General features: G+C 41.1%; 1 protein-coding gene across 1 annotated transcript in view; it reads left to right on the forward strand.

Annotated features, from left to right (window-relative positions):
* Positions 1–13,299, forward strand: part of DSE (dermatan sulfate epimerase) — a 44,164-nt gene that overhangs the window by 2,969 nt on the left and 27,896 nt on the right. The window lies entirely within an intron of this gene.

Genomic DNA, 13,299 nt, shown 5'->3' on the forward strand with positions numbered 1-13,299 from the left:
ACACATTTAGCACCAGGACCCACTTTTTAGAATGAGAATCTGTTAGGACACACGAAGCATCAAGTCTATTAAAAATAAAATATTGAAATGAATGGGGACCCACCTGAAATTGGCTCACAACCCACCTACTGGGTCCCGACCCACAGTTTGAGAAACACTGCTATAGTAATAATAAGGAAACTGACTTGGGCAGTAGAGTGGTGATGAACATGCTTGCATTGTATAGAAGGCAGTTGCTTTGCTAATGGGCCAGAAGGATATGCAGACAGCGAATGCAGATAGGTAAGGTAGTTTATAGTGCTGTATACTATGGGGTTGCACGCTATGGAGTTGCATCCAGGTCTGATGACAAGGCACTCTGTGCCATCATCTGGGGTAGACAAGTGAAGCTGGGCCTTCTCCCAGCTTGTCCCTCCAGGTAGGAGGGTGTATGGTGATATTAAAAGGGGGGAAAGCACAAGCGGTGCTTTTGGTGATTAAAAAAATGTCCCCCAAGTGCTCACTGAAGTTTTTTTAAATGTGTGCATTATCTTGGTCTTAGTTTGTGCTCCACATGTTTGCAGTAATGAGACATAGGGTCCTATCCAACTTTTCAGTGTTGATGCAGCCCCAATGCAACTCCTTAGTAAGGGAACAAACTTTCCATTACCCCTGAGGAAGCCTCCATGACTGCCTTCCCCCACAGGATATGGCATATGCCCTGTTGGCATGGTTGCATCAGTTGCATCAGCACTGGAAAGTTGGATAGGATTGGGTTCATTATCACTAACTTCTACTACATGGAAGGGTTCTTCCAGCATCCTTCACGTTACATGAGATTTGAAATGCTCTCAGTAAATTTAGGCTCTAATCAACATATCTGATGAACACTTCTGTTGTTTGAAATGTCTTTCAGATGACTTTTTAGCGGGCTCACCGAATTTAAGATGTTGTGTCAGTTATATTTGTGGAAATGTTATTGTTAAGGATATACAGTGCCACTTTACAGAGAAGTTGAACAAAGAAGTTCACAAAGTGGTTTACACAGCAGAATAGTTTCCTGTCCCTAAAGGGCTCGCAGACATAAGAAACACAGTAAATAGCCACTGGAAATGTCACTATGCTGGAATGAATGGGGGCAACTGCTCTTCCCCTATTAAAATAACAGGAGCACTGCTCTCAAATGTGCCTCTTTGTCCAGTTAGCAGATACAAACAAATGAAGTAAATGACAAGCCCAAGAGTGATTGCTTTCTGATCCCTTTTCTAAAATAAATAAATAAATAAATAAATTCTACTTTCTGAGATTCATAGTGAAGTGTGTCCTTTCTTTGAGGACAAAACCCATAATGTCTTCATAGATAGAGCTGCATTCATATATTAAATAAGAAATGTGACTTAGGATTCAAGCATCACTGGGCGGTGCCCTGAATTTACTCTGTTTTTGTGTCAAAATATTGTCTTCCTAATCTCTCGTATTAGAGCAGCATGAAGTCATAAGCTCAGCATTACCATATCATTGCTTCATTGGCGTTAAAGCATACCAAAAACATGTGTAGATAGGAGGGTGCAAAATGGGGGGATATAGAGAGCCAGTTTTCTCCAGATATATTATCATTTTGAGATAGCCAAGGAAAAAAATTGCTGACCATTTTCCAGCTTGCCACTGAAAACTGCAGAGCGGTTTGGAGTTGGGAGGGAACCTTGGTGATAAAGGCAGGCACAAATTGGGCAGCTATTCCACATTTGAGATTTCTTCCTGACAGTGTTAAACCTTATGGTATGGCCTTTGACAGGTAAGTGGAGTTTCATCTCTCCTCTGTTTTCAGTCATTTAGTATTGGCTAACAAATGCAGCAATCCTTTGCATATTTCCTCAGAAATAAGTTATGTTGTTTTCAGCGAGCCTTACTGCCAGGTAAGGGTATATAAGATTTCAGCCTAAACTTGTTTGCTTTCATGGCGTATAAATAACAGTCAGCATCTGTGCATGTAGAAATATCTGAAATATATTTGTACTTCTGGTTAAAAATTAGTCTTAAAGAAAGTTAAAGTTGCCAAAAAATGCTTAAGGCTTCTGTCATAGGTACATTAACTCTGAAGAAACTCTACTTGAATTCAAGGGGAATTACTGTACTTCTGAGTACTGTGAAGAATTGGGTTGTAAATTGCGCTGATTTCAGTGAAACTTGGTGTACTAATCTAGGTTGCTGTCATGGTCCCAGCTTTATATATGCTCTCATGAACACATCCCTGTGTAGGAGTAGAAATGTTCTTTCAGTTAAAGAAAAAGGGAAAGTTTGTAGGTGCATGGAACTCTATATCAGTGGTTCCCAAATCTTTTAGCACTGGGATCCACCTTTTAAAATGACTCTCTATCAGAACCCACTACTGTAGGTTTATGAGACTTACAGCACAATCCTATCTTTTACTGGAGAAGGCAGGCCAGGAGGCCTGCGCTGTATCCAGCGCAAGATAGAGGCCCAAAGTGGCTCAGCTGGCGGTAAGAGGAAATTCTTTCCCTTACCCTCAGATAAGCCACTGCAGCCCCAATGGGTCTCCTCAGACTTGCGCCACCTCAGGAGGTGGCATAAGTCCAAGGAGAGCAGAGCAACTTGAAGCCACTCCACTCCCAGGCCCTTGCGTCGGCCGAGCTTGGCCAATGCAAGCCTCCCTACTTGTGTGGGTGCGGAGGCTGGAATCAGCCTCCACAGACTGGCGCATGTCCCTGCGCCAGCCCATCCAACTCTAGAGGAGGTGCAAACGTGCTTTACGGCACATTTGTGATCCTTCTGGGCCAGTGCAAGAGTCTTGTACCGGCCCAAGGGCGAGTTTGGATTACGCCCTTGCAGATAAAAATATTCCTTTCTAGATTTATTTTTTTAAGTAATAATAACCAGAAAAAAGATGCTCAGATGTTTCTCTCCCTATATTTACCCATGCTTGCCAACTGTGCAAGCTGAGTACTTTGCAAGGCAATTAGCAGTCTTGCAAACTGCAGGTACTGAACTCTTTGGAGGGCGGTTAGCGGCTATATAATATTTTAATAGCCTCAAGGTTTGAGCAATTAGTTATCTGATCTTTCCATCAACCGTATTTTCACTGGAGCCTCTGCTACATGACCCACCAAAAATCTAGTTGGGACCCACCAGTGGGTTGCAACCCACAGTTTGGGAACTGCTGCTCTATATGCATAAGAATCTAACACTCACAAGGAGCCGCTGCATCACAGTGTGTTCAAATGTGAAGGTTTATGGCAAAGAGCAAAAAGAAACACAGAACAGGGCCATGTCCCATTCTTCTTTTGTTCTTTATCTGTTGCACTGTATATAGAAATAGTGCACATGGAGCTAGCAAGATTTTGGGTAGCATTATTGGAACAGTGTGACCACGGAATGTTAATATGTTTTTCTGTTATTCCTGAGAGAAGATAATGTAAGCCAAGCCTGTTCATACTTACTCAAAAGTAAGTCCTAATTATCTCCATTGAGAATATCTCAAAAATGGCAGAGTTGCACAGAGCCCTTGTGCAGTATACTTGTTAAGAGAATGAATTCTGAGCAGGGTTGCCCTGTGCAATGCACTTCTTTAAGAGGGAACAAGTCTATTACTCTGCCATTAAGGAAACATTTACATCCAGACCCATATTACCAGAAAAGACCCTTCATACACTAGATGACCATATTACATCCAATCCCTAGATCTCTAATTTTTTTACTGCGAAACACACACCAGCCAGTAACCAACATTTTCTGTTGAAATACAGTCCCAGTAACCAACGTTTTATGCTGTCTTCCTTAATTTTTTTCCCTTTTTTATCCAAATTTAAAACATGTTGTATCCTACATTTAGATCTGCATCTTCTGTTATTTGGAACTTAAACTTTCGCAGTGTGGAGAAGGGCCATTACAAGTTAGATAAGTAGTTCCCAAACTGGTGGGTCGTGACCCACCAGAGGAACCTGAAGAGGACCATTCCACCTTAAGGGGAGTGACTCAGAAATGGTTTCCCCAGTGTCACTGCAGAGGTTGAAGCACCTCTGGGAGCAAGGGGCTTTCACACTTACCTGGGGGGCTCCAGGTAGGATTCAAGGGGCTCGCAGCCCCCTCTGCACTGCTGTATACAACATTTATCTCTGATCAGAAGGCACTTCTGATTTTTGCATGAGCCCCCTGGATCCTCCTGGAGGCCAGTGCAATCCCCCAATTAAGTGTAAAAGCCCCTTGCTCCTGGCATCGCCGTGATAGCTGCAGCACAATCATGATCTCCCACCCCAGCCGCCACAAAAACCACAATCCCAATTTCCAAGTAGGACGTTGGGAACTACTGAGTTAGATTATTATCCCATATCTCCTTCCACCATACTCTTATCACCAAAAGAAATTATGCCTCTGAAAACTATCATGTTCTAGTCACATGTGTGAAAATGTGTGGAATTGAAGAAACCTTTTGATGTGCATTAGGTGTGTCCTTTCACTTGGTTCTTGGTGCTCCTGCCCACTTGATGCTCTTCAACCCCCTTTAGTTCTGTGGCAGTGGATCAGAGGAAAAAACAAACATGCATGCTGCAAAACATTAGCCCAATGATGGAAGTTAATTAAGCTCTTCTTAAAATCAAATATATGTGTGGTCTTTTCTGTGCAAATAAATAACTTTACACTCAGGCTGCATAAGTGTTTTGGACTGCAATTCTATACACACTTGCCAGAGAGTAAGTCCCATTGAACTCGCAGCCAATCATATGGTACAGCACTGGCACAGGGTGTTTAAATACTTGCAAAAGTCATGATAGAGATGCTAAATGGCGTCAATAAGATGCTGTACAGACCGCTTCATCATCACTTATCCCATCTTGTCTTTATTTGGTCTTGCTTTGTTCATCCTTATCTGGTCAAACACTGCTGTCAAAAACCAATTTAGAACTGAAATTGTACCTTGCGATTTATGCAGAGAAAAGAACGGTTTAATCATGAGTGTAGTGCCAGTTTGTTTCAGTGAGCTCTGCAACCAGATTCTATGCATTTTTGCACAACAGGATTGTGGAAAAAGCCCCAATTTGACTTTGATGAACAATTTTCACCAATCTCCACTTCTCCCTGGTGGAGGGGGCAGGCCAGAGGGCAGATCGGGCCCAAGAGGGGGGTGGGGATGACGGCTGACACAGGTCTCTTCAGTTCTGTGCCAGTTAAAGATTAAGTTGCCAGGGCTCTAAACGAGGAGAGGGAACCAAAATTTCCTTACCCTGAGGCAGTGGTTCTCACACTTTGAGCACCAGGGCCCACTGTCTAGACTGAGAATCTGTCAGGACCCATCGGAAGTGATGTCATGACCAGAAGTGACATAATCAAGCAGGAACATTTTTAGCAATCCTAGGCTGCACTCTTACCCAGGAGTAAGTCCCATTGACTATCATTGTTAAAACATTATACATAGTACTAGTTAAAAGTACGGATCTGTAACATTTCTCCAAATGCAGTCACATACCATGGGAGCATCAAGTCTAATACATTAAAAATAAAATACTGAAATGAATGGGGACCCACCTGAAATGGGCTTGCGACCCACCTAGTTGGTCCTGACCCACAGTTTGAAAAATGCTGCCCTAAGGAGACCTCCAGCTGCTTCCCTAGCCCAAAAGGATACATTGGTGGCTGTTTCTGCACTGCTGTACCACGGGGCAGTGTGAAAGCATAGGACTGGGTCCTAAATCTCTCCCCTTGAAATCTATAGTACAGGTGTGCGCCACTTAACAACAGGGATACATTCTCCTATCCCTGTTGTTATGCGATTAGGTCATTAAATGAACATTCAGTCCAATCTGTTGCCTTTGTTGTGTAAACAGGCACTCTGCTGTTGGCTATGGGAGACGCGATTGCCTCATTATAGTGCTTCGACTACCGTCATATATGCCATCTGCCGTTAAGCAGCGCACACCTGTATTTTCTTTTTATTGCAAAGTTTTGACAGGATCGTGCGCATGAATATAATCGCAAAATCTGTCTCTGAAAATCAAAGTAACACTATTCATGAATGTAAATGTGACATAAAACTATAGTGGTTTATACTGTGACATTGGATATAGGAAGTAATTGTTTTTCACTCTGTTGATTTGGCATTCGGCTAACATGGGTAAAGAGAGACGTTGAATAAGGTCAATAGATTTTTTAAAAAGCATTTGAATTTTCTTTTTTCTGAAATTCTTAAATGAATATAGAATATTGTGCTTCTTTTTTATATGTAAGTATGGTCTTGTTTATGTTGCAGCTTGCAAAGTGCAACACTCGTCACTTAAAATTAAAAATTATCTCAGCTATTTGTAGGCAGACAGATGCAGAGCAGTAGGAGGAACTGTGTTGTTTCAACTAGAAAACGACAAGATTATTCTTTGGTCCAGCAGTGCCAGTGCAGTGCAAATTAAAACTTAGATAGCAGAATTAACAGACATTCAGACAGTGTCCCTGGCAGCTCTGCCACTGTTGACCAATCAGTGCTGTGTGCCAGGGATGCCTCTGTTTAACACATGCATGGAAGACCCCAGTAAACAAATCACAATGGCTGAAGTACCCATGTCTTGATCCAACCTGTGTCATGCGCCCTCTTTGCATAACCAACCAGCAAAACTAGACTGTAGTACTTTACCTGTAAGAAACCAGCATGGAGAACCTGAAAATGTTCCAAGAAAATGACTGAGCCCTGTTGTGGAAACAATATTGCCATGCAGGCATGTCCTCTGCACACAATTTGCTTGTCTTGCTGTCTCTGATGGGTAGAGAAAGCAGAGAGTTGGAGGCCTTATGCGAAAAGAGCAGAAGCTACAGCAGTAATCTCAGTGTTAGGCAGAAGTGTACGCTGCCCATATCTTACTGGGAAAGAGAAATAAAAGAGAAAATTGGAAGGAACTTTTCAAAAACAAGGGAACTAGTAAAGAGGAAGCTGAAAGGCAAAGTAAGAGTCAGCTCTTTCTAGAAAGCGTGAAGGCAATTTAAAACAGCAGTAGCAGAAGCTTAACCAGAATGCATACAACTCAGCAGAAAAGACACCACCAGGTCCAAGTGGAAGTGAGCATATGTCAGTGAAGGAAGCTTTAAAGCAAGGAGTCAGCAACCTTCCGGCAAAAGGGCTGGATATTTGGCAATAATGTCATCACGACGTTGCTGAACTTCCGGGTTGCCAAGCTTCTGGAAGCAACTGCGCTGAGCTTGATTTGGGAGATGAGCCTCCCACCCAATTTGCCGTGCGCTGGATAGGGAACGGAGGGACATGGTAAATTGGATGAAAGGTGAGACTCCTAAGCTGCGTTCTGTGTGGGCCAAATGACCTTGGATGACAGGCTGGACATGGCCCAACTCTTTCATCAGGAAATGGAAGTTTTTCTCAATGAGAACAAAACGTACACAAACTCTGGCAAAAGAAATGTAAGTTGATAATACAGAGTGTGAAGCAGAAATACAAGGAGCGTATAGCAGAAGCTTAAAATATGGAGGTTGCAGAGAGACTGGATGAATTATTTGCATCTGTCTTCACTGCAGAAGACATTGGACAGATACCCATGCCTGAACTGACCCTCTCAGGGTGGAAGTCTGAAGAGCTGAGTGAAGTGGCAAGGAATGAAGTTCTAGAACACACTGACAAATTAAAAATGCACAAATCACTGTATTTAGATAGCATCCACCCAAGTTTTCTTAAAGAACTCAAACATGAAATTGCTTATCTTCTAACAAAAATACAGAACATTCTTTAATCAGCCTCTAGGCCAGAGAGCTGGAAGGTAGCCAATGTAACACCAATTTATTAAAAAAAAATAAAAATCCAGGAAATTACAGGGCCTGTCAGTTTAATGTCTGTTCCAGATAAGCTAGTAGAAAGCATTAAAGCATTCAGTGTATCAAAGAAGGAGATTTGCTGAAGGAGGATCACGGTTTCTGCAAAGATAAGTTCTGCCTTACTAACTTTTTAGAGACTTTTGGAATTTCAGCAGGCATGTGGATGGAAGTGATCCAGTGGGTATTGTATATTTGGACTTTTATACTATACAGTGACTTTTTTTTTTAAACAAAGTCCCTCACCAAAGACTCTTTCCTAAATTGAGCATTCATGGAATAAGAGGACAGATTCTTTGTGGATTGGTAACTGTCAAAGGTCCCAGTCTTATCCAATTTTCCAGTGCTAGTGCAGTTGTACCAAATCGGCCTTTTCAGCCATACTAGATGCTGTGCCAGAACCACCATTCAGAGCGCGCAATCATAGTCTTTCGAGACTGAAGGTTGCCAACAATAGTGTAGTTGTGCCAGTGGGGTGTGCGCTGCATCCTGTGGTGGAGGGGCAGTCGGTGGGGTCTTCTTAAGGTATGGAAACATTGTTCCCTCACCACAGGGCTGCATTGTGGCTACACCGGATCTAGAAAGTTGGATAGGATTGGGCCCTCAAGAACAGGAAATGGGTCAGGGATAAATGAGCAAGAGCAGCAATAAATTTAGAAAAGAAAAGAGGGATTTAGGAGGGGTTTCTGTAAGGTCTTTGGAAGACAAGTGTATTCATCAACCATTTATTATTTCCCATTCTGACAGTGGAGCATTTGTGTGGTCCCACTACTGAAGACTCCACTTGTGTGTCCCTACATGAGATCAGAGTGACGTAATGCCATACTGTGCATCTTGATACATAAGTCCTGTATGGTGCATCATGATTGCCTATAGAGTTGGCTGGAATTATATGTTGTGACTGTGCGTGCATAGAGGGAAGACAGATTTCTGGTGTGTGTTTTGCCATCTGGCAATGGGAAGTGCACTTTTTTTTGCAAATATAACATTACATACATACATACATAAGACCTTTATTGGCATAGATAATGGAAATACAAAACAACAACCAAACATTAAACATTCAGAACACACACACAATAAAATAAAACACTCGTAATAATCCAATACCCCCTCCTCCCATTCACCATAATATAGCAGAAGACCCAGAATTCCGTCCTGCCAGAATCCCAGAAACAAAGTTGGCAACCTTGTCAAGAGAGTCAGTTTCCTCTATGGAAAGAAGAGTTTGTAATTTAAATGAATCCTCCCAGCCCTGCATTTTGTTCAGCAGTGGAGCCAGATAGATCTTACGAAGGGTATCATGGAGTGGGCAGTAAAAAAAATAGATGATGTAATGTCTCCACACAATTCCTGTCACAGGTACATCTTCTTTCTGAGTAGGGAATGCCACAAAACCTGCCCGCTAGCAGAGCTGATGGAAAGGCATTGCATCTCGCAAGGGAGAATGCTCTGCGAGCCTGTGGGCACTGCAGATGATAAAGGAAAGAAGCCGGCTTCCTAAAGCTGACTGGGATGTGCAGATGGAGAGGAGAGCAAATGGTGTTAGCTGCACAGAGTAGCTCTTGACGCTCAATATCGAGCAATCTTTCCTTGATAGTCCTGTAGGCTTCGCTTAAACCAATCATACCCAGGCTCGCTGTGTCTAGTCCTAACGATTTAAGCTTGGAGAGTAAATCCGCAACCTCCACAGGCAGTACTGGATCAGCCAGAAGCTGGTACATTAGCCCATACGGGGCAGCACTGAAGAGGATTGCAAGCCAAAATTTTACTGATCTCAACCAAGCCAATGTTTTGAGTCTAATAAAACCCACTTCAAGACACATAGCAGAATATGGAACACATCTGGGAAAACCCAAGATCCTCCGCAGGAAGGAGGCCTGTATGCTCTCAGTTGAATGATTCAAGGCCTTATGCCAGATTGGACAGCCATAAAGAACTTGCAAGAGTACCTTAGCCTTGAATACCTCTAGAGCAGGGGTGCTCACACTTTTTTGGCTCGAGAGCTACTTTGAAACTCAGCAAGGCCCAGAGATCTACCGGGGAGAAGGAAGCATCTGACAGACACCCCCTTTAATGTATGGAGCCCCTGCTGGAGTCTAGTCAGCATGCCTGAAGAGCAGCTAAAGTGTCAGTTTCAGTGTCAGTTTAGCTAAATATGTCAGTTTCGTCTAGTCACTAGAGGAAACTGACATATTAACAGTTTGGAGAGACAGGGCTCCGCGATCTACTCATTTTGCCTCGCGATCTACCGGTAGATCGCGATCCACCTATTGAGCACCCCTGCTCTAGAGCATCCGGGACATATCTGTTACCTTGGCTAAAAAAAAACCGGGAAATTGCAAGGGATGAGATTTTTGATGCATTTAGGACTGCATTACGATGAGAAACCCACGAATGCTTATAGTGGAAATTAATGCCTAAATATCTGAATGTCTTTACCTGTTCCATTTTGTTGCCCATAAATGACCATTTAAATGGTTTCCAATTATTGGCAAACACCATGATTTTAGATTTAGAGTAGTTAATCTGTAATTTGTTGGATGTAAAATATTCTATAGATCGATTAAGTAGACGTTTTAAGCCAATTCTTGTTCGAGAAATAAGAGCCGCATCATCCGCATACAGTAATAGCGGCACTGGATGGGACCCAAGTATAGGGAAGTGACCATCCACTGTCTTCAAGGCTGGGGCTAAATCATTCAGGAACAGGTTAAATAGCATGGGAGCCAAAATGCATCCCTACTTAACCCCTTTGTTTACGGCAATGGGGTGTGTAAGGCTACCACTCCTGGTATATCTAACTTTACATGATGTGTTAGAGTATAAGATCTTAATTAACATCAATAGTCTTTTATCAATCCCCATGCTGGCTAATTTAGACCAAAGAAGATCTCTATCAATGGAATCAAACGCAGCTCTTAGATCAAGGAAAGCCACGTAGAGTCTTGCCTTGGCTTTCTTAATCTGTTTATAGACTAGGTGAGATAGAATTAAACAGTTATCCATTGTTGATTTGCCCCGACAAAATCCTGATTGCTCAGGACCTAGGATATCCTTAGAGTTGGTCCAGGTAAAAAGCTTATTATTTAGGTATTTCGCATAAATTTTGCCTATTACAGAGAGCAAGCTGATAGGCCAGTAATTTGCAGGGAGCTTAGGGTCACCCTTTTTAAAAACTGGGATGATTGTTGCTGAGACCCAATCTTTGGGAACTAAGCCAGTCCTATTGATCGTTGTGAAGAGGGGTGCAAGCAAGTGAGCCCACCACGGTCACATTTTAAGAGTTCAGGAGGTATTAGATCCGGTCCGGCAGCTTTCCCTGATTTCAATTGATCTATTATCTGTATAATCTCCATGGGCATCACAGGGGGCCAGGTAGGTAGATCAGATGAATTGAAGTCGGGTTGGGTATCTGGGGATTTGCACTTATCAAAAAATAGTTCTGAAAAATGTTTAATCCATACAGAAGAAGAGATTACAACTGGGTCATCCATTTTGGAGCTAAGAGAGCCTGATACCACGGCCCAAAACTGTTTGTTATTTTTTTGCTGTATCGATTGCAACAACTTGATCCATTGAGCATGGGTGTACTTCTGCTTTTTATCTACCAGTAAGGCATTAAATTGTTTTTTGTAGAAAAAAATATTTAACTGCCTCACATGGAGCGTTAGACTTTCTGAAGACCAAATAAGTTGCTCTGATCAATGCCTTGAGGTCTCTGCATTCTTTGTCAAACCAGTCCTTTTTATCGGATACACCATGTACAGTGCTCTGCTTAGTAACATGTTATTAGTATTAGTATACTAATACTAATTAGTATTACTAATATTAGTAATTACTAATTATTAGTATTACTAATAGTATTACTAATACTATTAGTAATACTAATTATAATAGTATAATACTAATACTAATAGTATAATACTATAGTATATAGTATAATACTAATAGTATAATAGTAATACTAATACTAATAGTATTACTAATTAGTAATATTAGTATTACTAATTAGTATTAGTATTACTAATACTAATTAGTATTAGATTAGTATTAGTATAGTTATTAGTTATTAGTTACTAACATGAATTAGTAACATGTTCCCTGGGTGAAGTAGTTTCTGATTCAAATTGATGAGCCAAAGCTTGCTCTGGAGGAACCGAAGGATGCGTTCTGCCAGTCACAGCTTCCTCATTAGGACTAATAAGTTCTGCTCTAACTTTATCCAGGCATTTTATTATGAATATAACATTACACCATTGTTAGAGCTGGAACTGATCCCTTAATAAATATAGGGTCCTGTCTAATTTCTACTTTTCTTCTGTGCCTTTGATTTCACCCAGTTTTCCTCTTTGTACTGGTGGAATTAGTGCATGGGTAAAGCCAGACTTATCAATACAAGAATATTAATTTTTTCCATATAATAGTAATCCTAAGCATGTGTGTAACACTTAGAAAGTGGGCAAACCATTTCACTTGTATCACTTGTGTCCCTTATAACAACTCTGTAAGGTAAAAATATTTTTACTATATTCCAGATTCAGCCACTGAGTTCATGGTAGAATTAAGCTTTTGACCAGTGAAGTGCTGATTCACAGCTCAACCCTTTAACCACCACTGCACCAGTTCTCAACATAGCATTGTGCTCTAGTGGCACAAGGGGAATTTCATAGTGATCCCAACACACCCAACTGGCTCAAATAGCTCTGTCATTCTATTTTTTGGTTTTTTAGAAGTTCATTTGGCAAAGATGGATAAAGTTTACTTCTATTCCAGATTGAGAACTGCAGTAGGTGTGCCAGAAAAACAATAGGGAGTGTTCTTCCTGTGCTTGTGATCTAGTAAAGTGTAGAGAATTTACAGCTGCTGCTGTCATAATCATAAATAGGAGAAAACTGCAAAATATGTCTATAAAGATTTGTTTAAATTGTTGAGAATAGCAAGCAGATATCCAGAAGAAAACAGGAACTTTTTACATCATTTTGACCTACTACTTAGTCATACTTTGGAAGGAAAAGGACATTCTTTTAAGCTGGTGTAAGCAGTACAAAAGGTTAAACTTCTTATTTATGTTTTTTTCCTTAATAAATGAGCACTTAATAAATGGGCACCTTAATAAAGATAGCACTGACTAGAATGCATTTTTGTTGTAGTCTGTAACTCACAGCTGGAAAATCTATTTTCTGATGACTAAACATTGTTTGCTTTACAGTGCAATCTCTCTGTATCTACTCAGAAGTAAGCCCCATAGTGTTCAATTGCCACAATATTCCTAGGATGTATGTACAGGATTGCAGCATGAGCTCTTTATTGTCACTTTATTCTTTGAACTGATACTTCCACACAGTTTGTATTTTTTGTATAAAAAGAACAAAAGCACAATAAAGCAAGATCATGCATATGTAAGAATGTTGTTGTACATGAAAAGCAAATGTTTTCACTATTAAGAAAAATTGTCAGAAAAACTGTACAGTATTTACATTTGAAGATCATAGTACTTAA

This window comes from Tiliqua scincoides, chromosome 1 (genome assembly GCF_035046505.1).
Source record: "Tiliqua scincoides isolate rTilSci1 chromosome 1, rTilSci1.hap2, whole genome shotgun sequence".
In the NCBI taxonomy this organism is placed as follows: Eukaryota; Metazoa; Chordata; class Lepidosauria; order Squamata; family Scincidae; genus Tiliqua; species Tiliqua scincoides.